At 40.8% G+C, this 21,832-nt stretch overlaps 1 long non-coding RNA gene across 2 annotated transcripts in view; it reads left to right on the top strand.

Moving 5' to 3' along the window:
- LOC121816904 (uncharacterized) overlaps positions 1–21,832 on the top strand; it is a 289,186-nt gene that overhangs the window by 191,624 nt on the left and 75,730 nt on the right. The window contains exon 3 of one of the 2 annotated variants that reach the window (XR_006056612.2): positions 9,992–10,043. The exons of the other annotated variant lie outside the window; for it this stretch is intronic. This is a non-coding gene — a long non-coding RNA (uncharacterized LOC121816904). The remainder of the gene's footprint in view (positions 1–9,991; positions 10,044–21,832) is intronic. 2 annotated transcript variants of the gene reach the window in all.

The raw sequence follows: 21,832 nt of genomic DNA, 5'->3' as shown, positions 1-21,832 counted from the left end.
GTGGTCAAAAAGAAAAGATATGTATTTACTTTCCTTCTGCCCCCAGGTATAAATACTCTCTTGAATAAGTTGTGTCTTTTCTTAGATGACAGAAATGAAGATGTAAAAATCTACCCAATATTAGTTGACTTGAAATTACTATTTCAAGATGAAGAAAATAGAGGAAAGACCCATAGTGAAAAAAAAGTCACCCCCCACAATCAGATTTAAAATCCGGCAGTGAAACTAGGTTCAGTGAAGTATTCAACTAAAATGTTTAGTGCTCAGAATGTCAAAGTATAATTTTCAAAAAATTAAAACATGGCTTTCATGCAAATATAGAATGATCACATGCCAAAGATATTATCTAGCTCATTAATTAATGAGAAAGACAGTAAAATCATAAAGCTGCTTCAAAGAGCTTGTGAGGAGCTGGTTGTTTGTAGGCAATGTAATAAAGGAATGGTAAGTTAAACTGCTGCATTAGAATTAAACTGTGAGTCATCAACAGTACAAGAAACTGAAACATTTGAGGTTATTTTCCTCTCAGACATAAATTATTGCTTCTGAACCAGATACAGGGCTACAAAGTAACATGTAACTTCATAGAACCTAGGCCTTTAATTTAGATTTTAAATATCAACATCTCTCCATGGTAGATTATTTTAGGAAATTAAGTAATCCCAGACCAAAAAGGCTTGTTAAACACCATTTCAGTGTGACTTTGAAACAATGCGCACTTATCCTCTTGTCCTTGTTTGCAAGTTATGGATGACTTTTCTTAACAAGTGACATAAGGAATTCTGAATTTACCACCTAATCATCTGTTACAGTTTTTTGACAACAGGATGCTTGGTAAAAATGACATTTTAATCAAGTATCTGTCAACCCTTTGTCACTTCCTTGGTTCTTTCGATATTGGTAGTTGGTGCTTGTATACTTTGCAGCTTATGAATTAAGCTCTCTCATCCTTGCAACTCTTAGCAGCCTGGCTTGCTGAGCTGGAAGAATCTTCAGTGACAGTGAGAATTTAATGCTGCAGTGACATGCAAGGGTGCTCGAATATTGTGATGTAAGCCACCCACTATTCCCCTCCTTCTCCCATCACACACGCACACACACACACAGCCTCACTCTGTGGGAGTGATGAGTCTAGATAATTATATGAGCACAGGGGAAGCGTGCCTCCTCCAAGAAAAAGCTAACCCTCCTTTGGACTTCCTGATTAGCCCAGTGATAGAGCTACAGGCTCCTTGCCTTGTTGACTATTCCCACTTCTCTGTGAAACCAGAGGTTGCCAGAACAGCTTCACCTGTGATCTTTGTAGAATGTAAATTCAATCATGTCACCCTCATGTTAACATCAATCAGTGGCTCCCCATTACCCTCAGGATACAGTCCAAATTCCTAACCTGACTTACAAGGTTTGATGCCTCTTTCCTTCCATCCTCAAACCTCTTCTCTTTTCTCTTGCAACTTTTCCCTTCTAACATATGAATTTGTTTTAGTTTTTCAAATGTGTCCTGTTCTCGTTAACCCCTGTGCACAGGCTGCGTCTTCTCTCTGGGTAGTTCATAGTCCTCAGGGCCAGTCTTCAGAAAATCTTGTCAATTTCACCCAAAGGTCATTGTTTGCTCTTTGGCATAATATTCAATACATTTTTTCTTTGAGCTGGAAATATTTGTGAGACCACAGAAGAGAGTCGGTAGATCGGGAAATTACAGGAATGACATAAATGTCGCACGCTAAGATTTGGGCCAGTATCTGATTAAGTTGCTCATGGCCATTTCTGAGAACAGCATGGAGGGATATAGACTGAATCATAGTGCTGAGTGAGATTTGTAACACAGAACCTCAAGGAAGCATAAATTGACAAAAGCATGCTTGAGGGAGGTCTCTGTTATTGCCATTATTTGCAGGCCATTGTTTTCATAAATGTTTTGCCTCAGTGGCAGGCTGCTGGGACGAAGTTAATATTAACATGTAAAATATTAACATGAAGATTAGTTAACAAAATGTTCCTGGCATGTTGAAATAATGAGTTACATCTAACCAGAAAAATTTTATGTGGATGAGCACAATGAAATAGCACAGTGATAGGATAGGGTGGGAACAGGAAAGAGATTTGGAATGAACATTGGTGAGTCTAACTAAAAGTAAATTCTACATGAGTCCCCAGGATGACATGACTTCCAAAAGATAGTAGGATTTCTTGGCTGAATTGGCATAGTATTTATATCGATGTGGGTTTTAGTGGTTTTTTTTTTTTTTTCTGACTTGCTCAATTCAGAGATAGGAATCTATGTTTGGATTCAGGCATTATATTTCAGAATGTTGGAAAACTGGAGTGTGTCCAGAGGAACATGCATGGGATGGAAAGGTGGCTGAAAACTTCGTAGTGGGAGGGTTGGGGAAAGATAATCTGCGTTATTGCGCTTGAAAACAAGAATGGGACTATCATAACTGTTTTCAAGGATTTGGAGGAGTAGTGCATGGATGAAGGATTTATTTTATTTGGTGTGGCTCCTGAGGCAAAGCTAAAACCAAGGAAGCAAAGTAGTAGTTAGTCAAAGCAGCTTAATATAGATAGCTCCCTACCAATGGAGAGAGCATCACAAAACCAAGCTGTCTCGGGAGGTATGAGCTCCTTGTCACGGAAAATATTCAGAGACCAGACAACCAATGATTTGTTGGAAATGTAATAGGCTTTGCAGTATTTGGGAGAGGCTGTTGAACAATCATACTTTAATATTTTTCAACTTTTACATGATGACTGTCTCCTCATTGAGATCTGTATTTTACATAGCACATACACTTAAATATATATATGGAGCAGGTTTTACAACAGCTGCTTATATAACTAGTGAGGTATAATCTGAAAAACCCACATTCTGAGGAAAAATTGGCGTCACACTGTCTGACTGTGTTGTCTTAGGCAAATCATATCATTTCTCTGAATTCCCATCTTGTGAACTGAAAAATATAGGACTAATATTTTTAGTTGAGATGAAACAACATAAAACATGGATTTGGATTTAAAATGTAAATAATATGTATGGCAAAACTGTCACAATATTGTGAAGTAATTATTCTCCAATTAAAATAAATTTTAAAAGCAAAAAAGCACACAAAAAAGAATAAAATATATATAAGAAATGTTTTGAAATAAGCCAAGAGAAAATGATCAGACAGTGAAGGTCACAGAGATTCAGAGGAAGGCTGGATTCTTGGGAGCTGAGTAAAAACAGCAGTTAACTCAGTGTTTGCTATGTGCCAGGTACTGTTCAAAGTGCTGCTACATGCATTAGCTCATTTTATCCTTGCCAGAACCCCATGAGGAAACCTAGCCACAGTGGAGGTAAGTGACTTCCAAGGTCCCATGGCGATAGCCAAGTCAGGAAATGAACCCAGGTGGTCTGGCTCCAAAGTCTGTATACTTATTTTCTTTACTGACTGTGAAGAAGATGTCACAGCTGAGCAGTGTTTGACCCACCATGTGGTTGTAGTTGAGGCCAAAGTCAATCCTACTGAAAGTTCTGGAGTTGAGATGGCCCTTCAGAATTGTCCCAACTTTTGAGAAGGTGGGGGTTGGCCTTTGTAGCTGTACATCAACACAAGATTACACCCGGGGACCACCCGGTAGCTGATGACTGGCTGATAGGCCTGTACTGGAGGACAATTTCTAGTGAGGAAAGGGGCTGGAGGGTATAGCAGCCAATATTCTCAGCACCTAGGGGACTGGTCGGTGCATGGTTGAAGAAGGATCTTAGCAGAGTGTCACAGAATCTACCAGACCCAGCACAGATCAGGGTGTTGATAGTGATGGTGATGATGATTGCTTAGCAAGGCTTTCCAGTGTGACAGTACTGGGTTGGCCAAGAAGTTCATTTCCGTTTTTTCCAGAGATCTAAAACCTGAACAAACTTTTTTGGCTAACAATATTTTACTCATACTACCTCAATTAACCCTCATAGTGCTCCTGTGTAGAAGGTGCTTGTATTAATCTTTTGAAATAAAGGAACTGAAGCACAAAAAGATTTGGTAACTGGGGCAACAGCCATTTAATGGCAAAATGGGGATTTCTTTATTTTTAAAGAAAGCACCTATTTTAAAATTTATATCCAGTAAAATTCACTCTCTTCGTTATCGTTCAGTGGCTAAGTCATGTCCAACTCTTTGTGACCCCACGGACTGCAGCATGCCAGGCTTCCCTGTCCTTCGCTATCTCCCGGAGCTTGCTCAGACTCATTTACATTGAGTCGGTGGTGCCATCTAGCCATCTAATCCTCTGTCAACCCCTTCTCCTCCTGACCTCTTTTGCAGCATTAGGGTCTTTTTCACTGAGTTGGCTTTTCACATCAGGTGGCCAAAGTATTAGAAGTTAGCTTCAGCATCAGTCCTTCCAGTGAATATTTGGGGTTGATTTCTTTTAGGATTGATGGTTTGATCTCCTTGCTGTCCAGGGGACTCTCAATAGTCTTCTCCAGCATCACAATTCTTTGGCATTCAGCTTTCCTTATGGTCCAACTCTCAAATCTCTACATGACTCCACTTTCTTTGACATAGATTTATATAAGTTTTGACAAATGACAAGTGACTTGTGGATATAGAATTTTCCCATCCCCGCTGCAAATTCTTCAGACCCTTTCTAGCCAACCCTTACTCTTGCATTCAGGTCTAGCAACCACTGATCTTTTTTGCTCTTATAAACTTGCCTTTTCCAAAATGTCATTTAGATGCGATAGCCACACAGTATATATGGCTTACTAGGTGGTGCTAGTGGTAAAGAATCTACCTGCCAATGCAGGAGATGTAAGAGATGTGGGTTTGATCTTTGGGTTGGGAAGATCCGCTGGAGAAGGTCATGGCTACCCATTCCTGTATTCTTGCCTGGAGAACCCATGGACAGAGGACTCTGGAGGGCTGCAGTCCATAGGGTCACAGAGAGTTGAACATGACTGAAGTGACTTAGCACACATGGTACATAGTCTTTTGTATCTGACTTTTTTCACTTAGTATAATTGATGCATTTGGGATTCACACATGTTATTATGTGTATCAGTGCAGAGTTGGTATTAGAAGTCACATTCCCTGACTCCAGAGCTCATGCTCTAACACTGTCTATATGCTTCCCCAGGGCAAGACCGGTGAGTTGACATGTGATAGTGCCTCTTCTTGGAGAAGGCAATGGCACCCCACTCCAGTACTCTTGCCTGGAAACTCCCATGGATGGAGGAGCCTGGTAGACCGCAGTCCATGGGGTCTCAAAGAGTCGCCCACGACTGAGGGACTTCACTTTCACTTTTCACTTTCATGCATTGGAGAAGGAAATGGCAACCCACTCCAGTGTTCTTGCCTGGAGAATCCCAGGGATGGGGGAGCCTGGTGGGCTGCCATCTATGGGGTCACACAGAGTCAGACATGACTGAAATGACTTAGCAGCAGCAGCAGCAGTGCCTCTTTTGGAGTGGACACAATTATTAATTAGTTTCTAACTCTCCTTTTAGTAACTTCGTTAGAAATTGCTATGGATTATTCATTTGTAACAAAATGTTGCAATGAGAAAAACCATGCAGTGGTTTTTGGCAGAATTAATTAATCACTGTTGTTTCTTATTACGATTTTCAGTTGGTTGCCCATTACTAATTTTGTTTATAAGTTTACCATGATTTTTCCAGTGTTGAGAAAGAAGATAATTTAGATTTATAGTGTGTCTCTGATCCTGCCATGTGCTGTTAATAAATTTGTTGGGGAGTATCTGTTCTTTGGTGCCACATTCCCAAAAAAAGATGTGAGTGTTATAAGTCTACAAGCTTGAATATGCAAAGCCAAAACTTTTCTGTATATCTGAAATTTACCCTGGAGTCTCTGTCTCTGCTTTTAATTGAAAACTTTCTGTTGTCACCTCAACAACATTCCCTTCTAGTTTAAATCTTTGTTTCTTTTGGTTTAAGATTCAGTCTCATCAGAATTTTCCTCCCTTTCCTTCTGCTTTCCCTTAATTGCTGGCAGATTATTATGGCATAGGAGAAAGGTCATCAGGTTTTCTGTCTTCCTCTGATGGCTCTGGTCCTCTATGTGGAGTCTCCTTCCATTTGCTCTTTGGTCTGCCAAAGAGCTACGCTCTACAAACTCCTTGTGGTAAATGCAGTGAATTTAGATGTGATATTGCTTCTTCTGGTGTGGATACAAATACTATTTAGTTTCTAACTCTCCTATTAGTGACTCTAGTAGAAACTGTTATGGATATTTCATTTGTAACAAATGCCAGGTTTATGCCATCTGTATCCTTTGCCCCAGAACCATGAGTCATCACCTCCCTCGGCCACTTCTATAACTCATTTTTTGGTAGTGTAGGTGTGGGTGTGGGGGTGTCCCTCTTCTGAAACTCCTGGCTGTTTTCCACATAATGCCCTGTGGTAGACATTACTTTGGGGACTGACCGGGGGGGTCTGCCCTGTGTTTTCTCCCTTCAGCCCTGGGAAACTTACAGTCCATGTTGGACACAGGGCTTTTCTGTGAGCTGAGAAGTGTCTGAAACACATTGGGGGAAGCCAGGAAATCTCAAAGCCTTTTCTGCTCTGAGATCCCTGCTCTCACCTGTGACTTCTGGTGTGGACACAACTGTGGTCCCCAAGGGTCAATCCAGAGAGAGGGCAGTGTGCCCAGTGAGTCTTCAGGTCCTTCTGGCACATGAGCCCCTCAGACTTTTAGCTCTTCCCCAAGTGGTCCCAATATTGCTCTTAGGCTATCCAGTTCCCTGCTAAAGCTTTCCCATTTTATAAATGCTTGTTCTGAGTCTTACAGGGTTTGACTTTTGATAGTCAAAGGCAAATCTTCATAATCTCCAGAAGTTTTGTTTGTTTATTTGTTTGCCTTGGGTGCCTGCCTACGCTAATTTCATGAATGAACTTTGGAAAAAAGTACCCTATTTTCCCAGTGCAGCCCCGCTTACCCACTAGAAACTACCAGGATGGGGTGGGAGGGTGGAAGAAAGGATTCTGAGAAGAAACTTACAAATGTTACCATTATCTTGGGTGGGAGAGGACCTGGAAAGGTTAGCACTGGAATTGGGGTAGAGGTGGGGTGGTGGCGGTGACTGTTGGTGGTGGAGCTTAACAGGCCTCCCTATGTGATTCTGACATAGCCCTTTCAGTTCAGTTCAGTTCAGTCACTCAGTCGTGTCCGACTCTTTGCGACCCCATGAATCACAGCACGCCAAGGCCTCCCTGTCCATCACCAACTCCCGGAGTTCACTCACCTAAGGACCTCATTTTCTATCAGTGCTTACAAATATCTTTCATTGTGTGATACATCCTTGTATCAAGTTGATCAAAGGTTATTGCTCCCTGTACTTCTGGGCACTCATTTTTCCCTTCTATTCTTAATGAGTACAAGGACCATATTTGTCTTGCTCAGCATAAAGCTTCCAAATTTAGCAGTGAGTCACGTGGTAGGTACTCTGGACATTCTTATTGTAGATGGTGAGAATGACAGCTAGCTTTGGCTTTGGGATAAAAAGTTGTATCCAAGACAATTAAGGAAGTGATGCTATTACAATTTGGAAGGAAAGACAATTATGGGTTAGGAAGAGGGAAGGGGAAAGGGGGAAATAATTTCTACCTAGAGAGGCTCATATTTTGAAACCCAGGATGGCCCAGAGTGTTAAATTATGTTTCCCTGGGACTAAGCACTTTCTAGGATCTAACATCTAGGACTCTGTCTCTGCTTTCCCCTCTCAGTCCTTATGCAATAAGACAGAGTCCCGGGTGGGCACTGCGCTGTCCAGTCCAAGCATCCGCAGTGATCATCTACCATGCAGCTGGAGATTAGATTGGGGTCTACGGAATAGCCTTCCTCAGGCCAGGAGCCAGCTTCCCCAAAGGAGTCTCCGCCACAGAGGCCATGGACCCCAGCCTAGTGTCACTCAAACCACCTCACAGAGAGAAAGCACAAAAGGGGGAAACAATCCCAAACAAAGGGGTATTTTTCTCTCATGATTCCCCTCAGTGTTTCTTACTCTTAAAAGTAACAATAATCATGGAACTGAAACGTCTGCTTGGTCAACTTCGAATTGGTTATATGACTTCTTCTTTTTTTTTTTTGGTTATATGATATTTTAGGCTATTTGCTACACCAGAGGAATAAAGAGAAATTCAGTGCAAATTCTTTTAAATTCTGTAGCACTCTTCTTACATTTTTCTCTACATCTCAGTTTTTGAAAGCAGTTTGATGGTGACTTATTGGCTATAGTATCTTAACAATCCTATGTCAGATTTTTGCATTTCCTTACAAAAAGACATCTCGTGTAATTGATTTTTCAGTCAGGAAGTAGTACGGCATAAGCCACGAGTCAATGCCAAATTAGACCAAAAAAAAAAAAAAAAAAGAAAGAAGAAGAAAAATTGGTCTACTTTTTACATGTTCTATCTACTTGAGATATTTAAGTATGTTATTCTTTTTTATTTTTGATTACATAAGCAAAGACACTTTATAGTTTGCCATTTTTATTTATTTACAAGAAAGTTGTTGAAACTAATCTTTTTCTTTTATGGTTGTGTGGGAAAGATGTATTACTCTTTCAGATCATTAGAGCTTAAAATATTAGCTTGTAGCTTAACATGATGAGTTGCAGTAGTTTGGTAAAAAACTTTGTAAATATTAAAAATTCAAGAAAGTATGGTTAACAATATGTTTCTATCATTATAATAAAATACAGATGTGAAATTAATGATATTCTAATTTGGAGCTTAATTTGATAGAAAGCACACACTCAAACCTTCTCAAATGTTTGTTGAATTCTAATTCTGAGCAAGGCTAAACTCTAGAGAATGAAACAGTTAACCAGGTCCATTTCCTGCCCTCAGTGAATGTATTATTTAGAGAGAAGATAAGATAGAAAAGCAACTCTAATCAGAAGCAAGGTGGGAAATGGCACATAACATAAGGAATTCGGAAAAGGCATGCACCGCTTCTAGCGAGAGGTAAAAGAGGACTCTGGGAGGAGCTGGTGGCCTTCAAATTATTTCTGGAAGAATGCTACGTGAAGGGAATTCTTCTGGAGAACAGTGTGTGAAGTATATGTAGTTTAGAAACCACTTGTACTTCACGTTTTTATGGAGTAAAAGACACTTTAAAGCTTGGCCCAGGGACTTAACCAGAGATAAATCCACTCTGGCTACAAAATCCCCCTGGACATCTTGTGCCATTCTGACCTGAGGGTACTCACGCTTGCTGATCTCTCTGCCTGGGGTTATTGTGGTTGGCAACCCACTCCAGTACTCTTGCCTGGAAAATCCCATGGGCAGAGGAGCCTGGTGGGCTGTAGTCTATGGGGTCGCTAAGAGTCGGACATGACTGAGCGACTTCCCTTTCACTTTTCACTTTCGTGCACTGGAGAAGGAAATGGCAACCCATTCCAGCGTTCTTGCCTGGAGAATCCCAGGGACGGCGGAGCCTGGTGGGCTGCCGTCTATGGGGTCGCACAGAGTCAGACACGACTGAAGCGACTTAGCAGCAGCAGCAGTCACTAAGTTGTGTTTGACTCTTTTGTGACACCATGGATGGTAGCCGGCCAGGCTCCTCTGTTCATGGGATTTTCCAGGCAAGAATACTGGACTGGGTTGCAATTTCTTTCTCCAGGGGATCTTCCTGATCAAAGGATCAAACCCACCTCTCCTGCACTGGCAGGTGGATTCTTTACCACTGAGCCACCAGGGAAGCCTGACTCTGCTATACTCATTACCATATAATCTACTATATTATTCTCATGGATATTATTTACCTGTTGCCCCTCACTAAAGCGTATGCTCAGAAAGGCATGGATATTTTGTTTCTTACCCCTAAAACCTGTAACAGTGCTTGATGCATAGACTGCATTTAGTAGATATCTGTAGCACCATTGAGTGAAAGAACAAATGTAAGAGGAATACAGTGGTTCCAAACAGTTCACTTTGAAACAATTATTTTAGACGGCAACACAGTTCTAAGGTGAGTATGCATGTTCTTTGCAGGTGGCAGGCAGCTTTTGTCTGATGATGGCTGTGATCACCTGTGTAACCGTGGGTAAGTCACCTGACCCCTTCGTGTCTCAGTTTCTGCATTTGTAAAGTAGGACAACTAAGTCCCTGCCTCACAGGATTATTGAGTTAATATTTTACATGTGTCTGACATAGAACTGTTGCTATAGAAGTATTTGCTATGATTATTTCCTTTTTTTATTTTTAATGGACTTGAGTTTGACTCGTCTATCCAGTATGTCTCCAAAGACTCTGAGGACAAACCAGATACTTTGGGCTTTTCTTCCAACATTTTCACTATTTCCTTCTGTGTGGGCTATGCAGGCTTTTACCCAAACAAGGCTTTGTCTTTAAGCCTCCCCACCTTTAGCACCTCACTCTGGTCACCTTTTATAGGTAAATTCATCTTAAATTCTCATCTTAAACTCCCTCATCTTCTTTGTGCCTACAGTTTTGGGCATGGAGTATGTGTTCAGCCTGCTTCTCTGTTCATCATTGTCTTCTCTGGCTTTGATATATCTCCTGGCCTTTCTGTTCCAAGGTATAATCTATTCCTTCTGTTCTTCACTGCACCAAACAGAACTGAATTTCATCATTCTGCAGCACCCAGTCATTGCCATATGCCTTTCTGTCCCTGACCATGAAATCTATTCTTTATTCTTTATCTGTCATGCAAACAGATAAAATGAGAAACAAAAGCCATGCTTAAATGTTTTTAATTGCCGTTTTATCTGCTTAAATGGATGATGAGAAAATGTCGCTCTCTTCTTATTCAAAGTTTTGCTTTATTTGGCCTCTCCCTACCTTCATCTTCTCAGTTTAAACCTAAGAATCTAATGGAACCCCAACTATTTCTTTTAGATGTTGAAATTAAGTGTTTTCATGAAGTTGAGTTTCTGACTATCAGTGTGTCCAGAGGCTCTTGAGTAACACTTCAAGATTTGTCTCTTTCCCATTCCGGAACCTGGAGGTCAAGGAGAACAGGTCCACAGAGGCTCAACTTCTAGGTCAGGTCCTTCTGGCATGAGGAACTGGATGCATCCCCATGACCTTCCTATCCCTAGAGACACTGGGGAGCTCAAGGCTGCTGCCCACAGTTTCAGTAATTCAGAGAGTGCAGAAAAGCTGCCACTAGGTAAGAAGTGGGTCCTGTCAGTAGCAGGGACTCATTTTAGGTACTTAACAAAATGGGAAAAAAAAAAAAGTTAAACCAACATTATTTTTACATAAAAGACCCTCCTTTTTGCTGTGATGCATTCCTGGATTCAGCAGCCAAAAGTGGAAAAGTGAAAAATGGGCTATCTTTTCTCTTACAGACTATGTTCACTCTATAGCTGACAGTAAGTTAAAAATACTTGGCTGGTGAGAAAGGTGAGAAATGGATGATTCAGTCCCTCCAAATTAAGAACCTGCTGCTGAAATGGAAGGCTGGTCAGATTCAGTGTTGCAAGATGTTGTTTTCAGGTTCTTTCCTACGAGGCAAAATTCAAAGTAGTGAGAAGCAGTTCCCGTCTGTATCGAGACATCAAGACCTTTGTAAAAGTGACAAAAAATGTCAACGTGATAATTTTGTAGAAAGAGTTTAACTCTTCCTCCTAATTAGAAACACTGGGGAGAACACAAAACATAGGAGTTCTTGTGGCTAACTCGGGCCCTGTTTGCATAACACTTTCCTCTCATTGGGTGCTTTATCTCATTTCAGATGCTACCATAAGATGTGTCTGTGACCCTGGCCTGTTTGCCTTCCCACAAGTGGCTTAATTTTTTGCTCCTGTTCAGGAAAGGTTTTCACTGTGCTTATGAATACCTCCCCACTTTTCTTAATGCATTGTTTCAAACAGTTCTCCTTGGCATTCAGAGGTGAATTTTGACTTTGTGTTTTCCTTAATGCTGACACATCAGGCTCCACTGGGTTGAGAGCTCCTACTTTTTGACTATTAACTTCTATTTCCTCACCTCTTCTATTGTCCTTTTTGCCAAAACCAACTTCCGTTTTATTTTTTTAAATAAATGTTTATTTGAGAAAAATACAGAAAAAACAGAGATATGGTCCAGGGAGTTTCCATGGCCCAGTTCCCCCTGTTGTTAGAATGTGACATTGCTATGGCATACTTGAATCCATGGTGATACATTACTTTTAACTAAAGTCCAGACTGTGACCTTAGTTTTTTTTTTTTAAATGTCATTCTCCCATTCCAGAATCCCATCCAGGACACCACATTATGTTCAGGAATCATGTTTCTGTAGGCTTCTTTGACTGTGACAGTCTTTTTTTTTTTTTTTTTTTTTAAAAAGGTCTTCTCATTTTTGAAGATCTTGACACTTTTGGCAAGTCCTACTAGGGATTTTGTAGAATATCCCTCAATTGGGATGTATTTGTTTTCCTCATGAGTAGACTAGGTTATGAGTTTTGTGCAAAAATAAAAACAAAATAAGAAAAACACACAGAGAAATAATACACTGTACTCATTACATCTTATCACACCACATTCACATGGTGTGAATGTGACTTATCACTGGTGTTCACCTTAATTAACTGATGGAGACAGTGTTTGCCAGATCTCTCCACTGTAAAGTTTTTCTTCCCACCCCAGCCTCCCTTCTTTCACAGTGTATAGTCTTCCTTCCTTTTGGAAGGAAGTTACTGTGTACAACTCATACGTAAAGAGTGAATGGGGAATTATGCTCAACCTCCTTAAGGGTTAAGTACCTATGGAAATTATTTGAAATTCTTCTGCAAGGGAGATTTGTCTATTTTCCTCCATTCATTCATTATTTAATATTTTAAAATTTAATATCAGTATGTATACATTATTATACATTTTGTATTTTTGGTTATAATCCAACACTACTATATTTTGTTGCTCAAATGGGGAACCAACTTTATCTTTAAAGAATTTTTTGTTAGTACCCTTCCCTTAACTTTCTTGATTATTTTAAGCTGGATGGTATGGTTTAGAGTTTAAACCATAACAACTCAGTTCTAGACAGCTGTTTACAAGGTTTTCTTTCAGGTCCTTCCCTTCTTTTCTCTTCCATAATCTTAGACATTTATAAAAATTCTTTATGTATAGAACCCTGCTGTTGGAAAAGCTTCAAGTTTTAGAAAGCTGCAGAAGCTCATTGAATAACTACCTACCGTCAACTCCATTTTGCCAATTTAGTTAGTTTTCATCATGTCTTCAGTGCAGCATCTTTAACACTGGCACTCAATAGATACGAAATGGTAATTAATACCAGGCATGAAGTATTCTCACTTGAGAAAATATTGCATAGAAACAAGAGACTTAAAGATATGACAGTTATTTTCTTTCATAGCTGGTTTGTCTAGTTTGAACTTTCTACAAAAGATAGAACATCATATTGTCCAAAATACAATGAAAATCTATTTCCAGAAGTCTTTTTTAAGGGCAAAGGGACATTTTGAGCCCATAAATCTGTTGCCTGGTGTAGATTTTTTCTTTATTATATTTTTCAAGTTCATCTTGTGCCAAAAATGCCTGTGTGACCCCATGGGATTGAGATTCTGAATTTTCACTTTCCTGCCACACCCAACCAGTTGGTTCTTTTGCCTGAGTAATGGATGGCTTGTAATTATTTGATTAAAATGTTCCATCTATTATAATGGTCTTCCCTTTTGAGTTACCTGACACACGTGCCATTCCAGTTATTAGAAATGGAGGTCAGAAAATCTGTACTTCCTCCCTAGACAAAGTTACCCTTTTAAATGTTATTCCCTGGTTGTCTGGAATCCAGCATTCTTTGGGAACAATTCCCACCTTGTTCTACGGCCGTCACTGGAATACTCTGCCCAAGAAAGGAATGACCCTTGTTTCACCCTGGCTACCTTATGGTGGGTCTCCTCAGTGTCTGTGATGCATGATGTCTGCAAAACCAGACCACTTTCCTATGACTCCACGGGGCTTCCCAGTTTATTACTGCTCTGACCTAGCCCTTCCAATGTTAAACGATGGTGTATGACACATTTACGTGCTCTGCAGTGTTGAAGTGATCGTTTTTTAAAGTTCCATGGCTCATTTCACAAAGAAATTGAAAGTGGCAGGCTAGTAGGTATTTTCTTTGGGGCCCATTTATGTAAATGTTTTAAGATTGCTATCTGATTACTCACTTTTGAGTCCAGTTCCCTGGTGGCTCAGAGGTTAAAGCGTCTGCCTCCAATGTGGGAGACCTGGGTTTGATCCCTGGGTTGGGAAGATCCCCTGGAGAAGGAAATGGCAACCCACTCCAGTATTCTTGCCTGGAGAATCCCATGGACGGAGGAGCCTGGTGGGCTGCAGTCCACGGGGTCACAAAGAGTCGGATACGACTGAGTGACTTTACTTACTTAGTGTGTAGAGTACACAAACATACAGCTGATTGCGTAGTGTCGGAGCTAGCACTGGGGAAATGGGGGTGGTGTTTGCAAAGGTGCGACCTTCTCAGCGTGGGAGGCTGACTGCCTAACGTAGCAGACAACACTCATGTTAGAGGCTTACATGTGCCTGATCTTAGTCTCAGGGCAAGAGATCTTGGAGAAAGACTTTGGGTTTGGGGATCTGTTGTTCTGAGCCCCAGTTCTGGCTTTGCCTCCAACTGGTTTTGAAATCAATGACAAGCCACTTGAAGTCTCTTGACCACTGCTGCCTCTAGTGCAACTAAGCAGATTAGACTAGACACTTTTAGCTCTATGATGCTTTGAAAGATTTTGAAAAAAATGTTCACATAGGTGCCTTATTTGCCAGATTAACATAGGATTGAATTTTGTGGATATTAAATAAATAAATAAATAAATAGATAGATAGGTTTAACCATCTCTCTGTGACTGAAAACACAAGCAAGATGAAAGAACAAAATGGCTTTGAGTGCATTCCTTCCATACAGGTTTGTTGCAAGCACGGTACTAAGAATACAATAGTGAATAAGACACAGTTCCTGTCCTCAAACGTCATAAAGTTTAGACAGGAAACATGTCCGCCCTTCCCCCTCTCCTCTATGCTCCTACCCTCTCCTGAAGGAAACCTAGAGCTGGCATCAAATCCCTGGTTGGCTTTTTCCAAAAGCTCCAATATCCCAGGGTTGCAGATGGGTGGGGCTTTAGGAGCTAAAGTGAATTCAAGAGATTTGAACTGTGGTGCTGGAGAAGACTCTTGCAGAGTTCCTTGGATAGCAAGGAGATCAAACCAGTCAATCCTAAAGGAAACCAACTCTGAATATTCATTGGAAGGACTGATGCTGAAGTTGAAGCTCCAAAACTTCAGCCATCTGATGAGAAGGGCCAACTCATTGGAAAAGACCCTGATGCTGGAACAGATGGAGGGTAGGAGGAGAAGGGGACGACAAAGGATGAGATGATTGGATGGCATCATTGACTCAATGGACATGATTTTGAGCAAACTTCAGGAGATAGTGAAGGACAGGGAAGCCTGGTATGCTGCAGTCTATGGGGTTGCAGAGTCGGACATGACTGAACGACTGAACAATAATAACGTAAAAGTGACGGTTCCTCTCATCTCAGCATTGTCAGGTTTTTGGACGACATATCATTATCCATCCCATTTCTTACCTGGCTCCCAAGCTGTTAGCACATACAGTGCCTTTTTGCAGATAAGGAAATGTATCCCTTCCAGACAAACTGCAGATATGTGGCTCTTCTGTGGACCAAATAGGGAAAGGTGCCCTTCCTACAGGCTAATTGAGCCTCTTGTCTGGATACGTTGTGCCTTGAGCACCATCTCAGCCCCTGCCCAGCCCCTCAGAGGATGCCCCACAGAACCTTCACCATGCTGCCTTGCCAGCAATCCCATAAGAGCCTCCCTTAGGACAACGCTGCTCCACAGACATTTACCAGGAAGGATGTGCTCTCTTGAAGTTGCTATCCTAACAGCACCAGGCAGTTAAGACAGTGTCTATTTCTTCATGTTTAAAATACGGCACCATATGTGTGAGTTGCCTCAGGGTTTGGGTGACAAGGCATTCTATTTTTGTTAGATTGTTCTGGTTTTTACTCCTTTTTTTTTTCCCACGGTGTCCTGAGAAGTCCTTCAGAGTAGCAATGTGTCCCCTTTGAAAAATCAAACCATGCCTGGAGGATCATAGCCCTTGAAATGAGACTAGTGGAATGTTTAGAACCTAGCAGCCGATGGCTCTCTGAAAGCCTGATTCTCTACCATAAGCATTCTGTTTTAATTGGCCTGTGAGTTTAGGCTGATGTGACTAAGTGATCAATCAGGTTTGAATTATGAGATATTAAAAAATGGGATTAGAGAAGAAAAAAAAGCATTTGGCAGATTGCCCACAGGACAGGAGAGCTGAAAAGTCTTCATCTAACCATTGGATACTTGCTTTTTATTTTTTTCCCTATCCCTTGAATGCTAAGTCATAACGAAACCTACTCAGATGTACTTTCTTGCTCATGTTTCATTGGAATTCATTTTGCAATTCCCCTTCTGTTTTGATCCAGAATCCTTTTCTTTCTATCAAACACAGTAAGCCAGAAATTCTGCCTGACATGAAACATTCAAGAACCAATGAATGCCTGCTATCTAGAAAAGTGAAATGAAACTATTGTGCTCTTACTATCTATAGACAGTGTTAATATAGTCTTTGGAAAAAACAAAACACAAAACATGAGTTTTAACACTGACAGGTAACATTAGTTCCATTCAAACATTAGCTACCCTGTTCCTATTTGTGCAGTTAAATGGGAGATTGGCCAAGGAGGGTGTTTCAGCATGTGGGTTTTTGCCCACTTCTTTTCGAATGGTTGTTAGTGGGAGGAAGTCCTTGGGCCATCTCAGGCCGGTAACTGAAACTGCTTGAGACAGACATTCTTCCAGGGTCTGGAAAGGTTAGGAATTGGGTAAACTTATCAAGCTTGGCTGGTTTTCCAGTTGACTGGCTGTGTCTGAGGTAAATATGGGTGCTCTACAAAATGCGAAGTCCTGCCATTCATTTACAAAGATCTAGGGGCTTGGTTTTGTTTTGTAAAAGGTTGATTTTGTTTCTGAACTTTGGTCAAACATATAAAATGAGTATGAATTGGCTCCTCAACTCTGGGAGCAGGAAGTGGTGTATTTCTTCATGTTCAAATAAATTTGGCTGTGTTCCCTCCTGACTCAGCAAGGATGTTGAAAATTTAATCTCATCTGTTTTTGCCCTGCAACTTCTTTTGGTCATTCAAGTAATTTGAGGGTCTTATACCTTCCAGAAAACTTGAGGAAGGGCCTCTGGTCTGGCTGCTGAAGTGGCTCATTGAAAAGCATAGGTTTGGTGGCACAATGTACATGTGAAACTTTGCCACTAGACCTTTAGTCTCTGCTGAGTCACAGGGCCCAGGTTTTAGACCCAGTCTTCATGTTGCCTCAGTAGCACTCCCAGATTGCCTGGGCATCGGGTCCACTGGGAAAGAGTCATGTCTTTCAGAAACTTCTGAACTTTTCCCATCTTGAATGATTCAGTTGTTTACTTTGAAAACCTAAACATCTGAAACTCTCTTCCTCGGGTTGACATCTAGGTTACAAGTCCTTGCTTTTCCCTTGAGATGAAGATAAGGAAAAGTAGCTCTCATTCTTTCACAGTAGACTCACAAGCAAAGGTAAATTCCAAATCCATATTCTCTGCCATATTTCCTTTCTTAATTTTTTTTCTTTATTCTTGAATCATCGAGTAAGCCACTAGCATACACAGTTAAGTGTTAGATCATCAGGATACATAGTTAAGTGTTAGATCATCAGGAAATAGTCTGTGATTCTTGTGATAATTTTGTTGTTGTCATGTGTTTTTTTCTTTCTTTTTTCATAGGGGAAAGTATGAAGTCATTTTTCTTCATTGCTATCCTCTTGAAGTCCAAGAGCAAAGTACTTCTAAAGAGCAGGGTTTGTGGTTCACATGGAATGTAAATAGCTCAAATGGCCCCACTTCCAAGAAGCCTTCTTTAACCCTAAGGCTGAATGGAGGAAGTGTATTCTCCTCTTTTCTACTGTATTCCCAGCAATACTTTGACCATACTTTTCAAATAAATTTATCGCACATACTCCCACTCTAGGGAGAGCTCTGATTTCTCTTCTCATTCATTCCAAGAAAAAAGGTCAATACCAAGGACTGTATTGGACCAAGTTCCTTTTTAAGGGGGTGGTGGTGGTGGTGTAAATTTCAATTTGAAGAGAGAAGACAGAAGACTCTTTATACTTTGTGTGACCTCTGGTCTGTGTTTAATGTCTTCGCTTTAGAGCCATGCTTTAGGTCCTATCTTGATTCATTAATTTATTTATTCACTTAACAAACTTTCTTTAGGGTGCTATGCTTCAGACTTTGTCTAGGCCTTGGGAATAGTGCAGAGATAATTCAGCCAATATTCTATTCTCCCAGCCTATATTTTAGTTGACTGTCTCTCTTGGAATTCACATGGTACAGTGAGATTGCCTTGGGCCTGCCTGACTCTTAGGGTACCCCGAGAAGGCTAACTGGGAAGCTGGATTGTTTATTAAGAAAAGTAGTCATTGTCCATATTTTTGCTTTTATAGCCTACTCAGAGAGGCTTGCCTGATGGTTCAGATGGTAAAGAATCTGCCTGTAATGCAGGAGACCTGGGTTTAATCTCTGGGTTGGGAAGATCCCCTGGAGAAGGGAATGGCTACTCACTTCAGTGTTCTTGCCTGGATAATTCCATGGACAGAGGAACCTGACAGTCTACAGGTCATGAGTCGCAAAGAGTCAGACTATCATCACTTACTCACAAGAGCTTATAGCTCAGTAGTTGTCTGTCTTGGCCCACCTTTGTTTTGAGCAGTAAGTATAGAGCATCTGCCATGTGCATGGGGATCAATCTTGAAACTGATAAAATCCCTGAGTCATGAAGACCATGTGCATTTACACAGCTAGCACATTTCTGTGACCGTATCTCCCCTGGAAACCCCAAGGTCCTGGATCTGCAGAAGGAAGCCAATTCCTGATCTAGAATCCATCACCCTCTTTCTAGACCATTTTAGAGCCCAAACTACTAACAGTGAAACACAACATTGTTTCTATCATTCGCTCACTGTGTTATCTCCTTAACTAGATTCTAGTGGGCAGACACATTGTCTTGACTCTGGTATCCTGGGGACATTTAGCAAGGTACCTTATTCATTGTGGACTGAATGAATGCAGAGATACATGCAGGGGAAAACAGAATGGTGCTGAAATCTTTCTCTTCTGCATTTTGAACGGCTCTCAATTTGTTCTTAACTAAATGATAATTTTGAATTTAGGAAAATGTTTGGCTGTGGGGAAAATAGATGAATAAATATTGAAACATTTTGTTTACTCAAGGTGCTGGGCTAGGACCTGTGGATTACAAAACAATGAGCTGACCTAGATTTGGGGTTTAACGTGTATGGCAGGGCAGTTGAGTCACATGCAAAAAATGAGATTTAATTAAGATTATTTATATATTTATTTTTGCAACTTTTTTTTTTTAATCATCACAGTAGTGGTCACTGCTTTATCTATGGTTGTGAGTGCAGATGAAATTTGAGATTTGCAGTTGTTTGAAAAGAGACACTTGTGTCCTTCATGAGAACTAAAAGTCAACCAGATGGTGGGAATATTTTTCAGCTGAGCCAGGCAGCATGCATAATCTTAGTTTTCCAGCCAGGGATCAAACCTGTGCCCCCTACATTGGAAGCCAGTGTCCTAATCACTGGACCACCAGGGAAGTCCTTTGTTTTCCTCTCTGCTTGGTCCCTTGGATGATCTGGTCTCAGAGGAACCCAAAGAGAACTTAACTTGTTTTCTCTTATCTTTCCTTCCCCTGCTGTGTTCTTGTGTGTTAGTCACTCAGTTGTGTCTAACTCATTGTGACCCCATGGACTGCAGCCTGCCAGGCCCCTTTGTCCATGGCCTTCTCCAGGCAAGATTACTGGAGTGGGTTGCCATTTCCTACTCCAGGGAATCTTCCCAGCCCAGGGATCGAACCCAGGTTTCCTACATTGCAGGTGAATTCTTTACTGTCTAATCCACCAGGGAAGCTCTCCAGTTTTTAAAGAGTCTATTTTTGTTTCCCTAGTTAAAATACTTGTACTCTGTTATTTTGTATATATTTTCATTCTGATTTGGGTTGCCTAATTCTAGTATTTTACCTATATTCTGTACAATGTCCTCTATTACTTTCAAACTTGTCTTTATGGTAGTAGTTCTCTGATTTGTACAATTTCCTGTTATTTAAAATACCACATGTTAGGTCATTGCCTTGAGTTTCATCATCTAGAAATTGTCTCTGGTTAAAGCTATACCAGGTCAGAAAAATCTGGCTTTATGACATTTTAATAAAATATAAACATACACCTTGAGGGTCATTGCTTACTTGTGAGATTCCAGGGTTCAGAAGTTTGGAGAGGGCTACAACCTTGGATAGAAGATGAAGACTGTTTTAGAAACAGCGTCACTCTGTGCCACTGTGGTAACCAAGGGCAGGATTGAGCAAATTAACAGTACATGCTGTCTTCTTACCCTGCCTTTTAATATGGTCAAGATATGGCAGGTGAATTCTCTAGACATTTACATTTTTTTTTAAAACTAGAAAGCCATAGGGGAGGAGAGAGCTTATGGCTGCCCCAGAAGACATGGTAAACATTCAAAACAACTGATCTGTTTCTGCGATTCATCTGGAAGAGATAGCCCTGCATCCAGGAAGGACTGTGACCCAAATTCATTCAAAGATATGACTCTGCACATTTTTCCTGCACAGTGTTGTGCAGCTTTGCATCATGAGCTTTTCGTTTTTGGGGGAGACGGTGTTCAAAGTGACATTTAGGATATACGCCTGACTTTTGCTCAGCTCTCAGCAGATCTGGAATCTTTCATCTTTGAGATGGGTTCATATCTATGGATTAATGACAATCACAGACCCATAGCAAATGCTGGCAAAATTTTTGCAAACACGGGCCAAATTTTAGTTTTATTATAGAATGTAAAGTCAGAGTTGGCTTTGAGTTTTGCACTAACATATCATACAAAACTAATTTACAGTTCTTCCAGATGGGTTCAGAGTCTATGGCATGCTGCCTGCTACTCTAAAACGTACTTAGTAGAGAGGATGATAGTGAGGGAGGGAGTATAGTTTGTTCCTAAGTGGGAAAATATGAAAGCTTTGCAATTTATGACAATAAAAAGTTGGATTTTTAAAAAATTACCACTGTAACAGCAGCGTATCTAAATAGTTTCAAGGGAAATGGCAGAGAACCAATATTTTACGGAATGAGTCACACCAGGCTTTGTGCTCTGTGCATGATGTGTGTTATCTTATTTGTTATTGCTCTGCTGTATGAAGTGGGTATCTGTTTTCATTTTTAACTGCAAATTCATCTACCTCTGACTTCTATAGATCATTTCTTTGTCTTTGTTACATATCAGATATGTGTGTGTATGTGCTATCTGTTAAACAAAAACATACTTTGTTGGCATGGAGTCAAAAATATCTTCCAGGTAGAAGCTGACTCAGCTTGATTCTACTTTCAGTTCAAGTGCAGGGCTGCGGCGTGCAGCTGTGCAGGTTGCTTACTATATGAGCCCCTGGTCAGGGAACAAGTGCGGGTATATTACAAACCCCAGTCCACTCACTGTACTATGCGCTTTGGTCAAGATCATGTCTGCTGGGAGAAAGGGGCACCTTTTTCTGGTTGACTCATCTATGTTTGCAGTGACTCTGCTGATGTGGATTCCTTAGAACAAACAAGCAACCCAGGAAAGGAACTTTGAAACTCTAAGCAATATCCTGTTCATCCTGGCATCTTGGGTGTTTGTCTCTTCATTTCCCCCTTCTCTATCAGACATCTTGGGACTGTCCCTTAGAACTCC

The sequence above is a fragment of the Ovis aries genome, chromosome 1 (assembly GCF_016772045.2).
Source record: "Ovis aries strain OAR_USU_Benz2616 breed Rambouillet chromosome 1, ARS-UI_Ramb_v3.0, whole genome shotgun sequence".
NCBI classification, from domain to species: Eukaryota; Metazoa; Chordata; class Mammalia; order Artiodactyla; family Bovidae; genus Ovis; species Ovis aries.
The sequence above is the reverse complement of the archived record's forward strand: the minus strand, read 5'-3'. Positions and strand labels throughout refer to the sequence as shown.